Source organism: Myotis davidii, unplaced genomic scaffold (genome assembly GCF_000327345.1).
Source record: "Myotis davidii unplaced genomic scaffold, ASM32734v1 scaffold279, whole genome shotgun sequence".
In the NCBI taxonomy this organism is placed as follows: domain Eukaryota; kingdom Metazoa; phylum Chordata; class Mammalia; order Chiroptera; family Vespertilionidae; genus Myotis; species Myotis davidii.
In genome coordinates, this window is record NW_006291009.1 from 1,096,332 (window position 1) to 1,098,476 (window position 2,145).

General features: G+C 35.9%; 1 protein-coding gene across 1 annotated transcript in view; it reads left to right on the forward strand.

Annotated features, from left to right (window-relative positions):
- The window catches only part of CAP2 (CAP, adenylate cyclase-associated protein, 2 (yeast)), a 148,252-nt gene that overhangs the window by 25,708 nt on the left and 120,399 nt on the right, over positions 1-2,145 (forward strand). The window lies entirely within an intron of this gene.

Genomic DNA, 2,145 nt, shown 5'->3' on the forward strand with positions numbered 1-2,145 from the left:
TTGAGGAAAGCAAAGTCATAGAATTTGATGATCCCTGGGTTAGTAGAGCCCTTTAATGATATCCAGGACTGCTTTCCAGTTTTAGACATTTTTTATACATATTTAAATGTTTAGCATCCTCTCTAAGGCTAGTCATTATTCGCATGCATTTAGTGAAAATCTAATGCAACAGCCAAACCAATTAAAAACCTGCAAGTTTATCACCAGGTTCTTCTTTTTCATTTGCCTATGTTTGTCGCAGAGGATTGAATTCCAGCTCCATCTGCTTATAGCTTTCCCAGCAATGAGACAATCCCGGCAAAACCATTTTCAGATTAGACTCACATAAAATCTGATTATTGAATAAAGTTGTGGTTTGGGGTTAAAAATCACACATAAGAAGGGATTCTCACTTTGCTCCTTCCCCAATTAGACGTTATGTGCAACACCCAACGCCAGTCTCCCAGGGGATCAGGTGACTCAAGTTCTACCAGAGGTTCCAGGACTGTAATTGAATAGATGCTTAGCTTATCGCATTTGCAACAAATTTGTTCAACACATCTGAGAAAAATGAAGATTCTTCTCATGACATCTATTTTTATTAAATATTCCTATTGAAATACCCACTGACTAAAGAGGGGAAGTTCTAACATACATGAGTTCTAGAAATGTTTATGTAGTGAAATATGTTTGCTTCAAATATATCACAGAGCTATATAATTACTCTGGTCTGTTCTTGAGCTCATATACAGTAAGAGAGTGGCTGAGCTTCTTATATTCTAAGGTGTGATGGTACCTGAAAGCTAACATATAAAATGGACTATTACCCCAATACACTAAAAATGATTGTTGAGTCATTGACAAACATTTACTTGCTTGAACACAATCATAATAGTTATTGTTTCATTGTTACTATGAATTAATGCTGACATTGTGCTTCTGAGGTACATAGTATATTATAACTCTTATTAGTAATATTTCACAAAATTTTGTATAGAAGCTTTCATTTTATTTTTTTATTGTTTACAGTATTACATGTCTTAGAAGCTTTTTACCAGATAATAAGGAAGCCTATAGATAAGTACATCTATTTATTTATTTATTTATTTTTAATATATTTTTATTTATTTCAGAGAAGTGAGAAGGAGAGAGAGATAGAAACATTAACATTAATGATGAGAGAGAATCATTGATTGGCTGCCTCCTGCACACCCCACACCAGGTTCAAGCCCATAACCTGGGCATGTGCCCTGACTGGGAATCGAACCGTAACCTCCTGGTTCATAAGTCAACACTCAACCACTGAGCCATACTGGCCAAGCTAATTTTTTTATTTTTTTAAATGTAGCATTTGAATACTAAGTCTCTTCATATTGCATAGTAAACAGTTCCTTTAAAATCTTTTTAGAACAAAGTTGAGTTATAAATAAAGCATAGCTTGATTTATTATATAAACTTCTTTCTTCTTTCCACTCATTAGCCTGAAAACAGTATGACTCAAATGAAGGAATATTCACAATAATCAATTCATAGTGTTTTTTAAAAGGAAAGAAGGAAGGTAGGGAGATAGAGAAGAAAGGAAGGAAAGATGGAAGGGAGGAAGAGAGGGAGAGAGGGAGGGAGGGAGGGAGGGGGAGAGAGTGAGGGAGGGGAGATAGATAGAGAAGAAAAAGAGAAAAATACACTTGTTATCTGAAAGTTTGGACTCTGATTCTACAAGACAAAGAAAAGTACAGGCAGCTATCATCCATCTGCCCATTACTTTAATACACTGAACAAGTACCTTGTTTTTTCTCTCTTATAGAACCATGTGTCGTTGACAGTAAGCTTGCAGCTGCTGCCTTTCACATAAGCCAGAAGTGGGGGTTGGACTTTGTTCCAAGAACACACCTGTTGCTTAGAGTAAAAAAAAAAAGAAAACCTCACATACCTGATTGTACAGTATGGAAATTTGAGAATGACACAAATGTGCATCATGTTAAATCCTGTCCCTGTGCTTAAAAGCTGTTTTACAGATCCTAATAATGAATACAGGCAGCCAAGCTATGATTTAACGTCTGTCTCGATGTGTTGGCTGCTGGTTGGGCTTAATTTACTGAACACTCAATAGTCTATTGACAGAACAGACCACAAAAAGGGGGAACTAATAGCTACAATTAGGAAGCT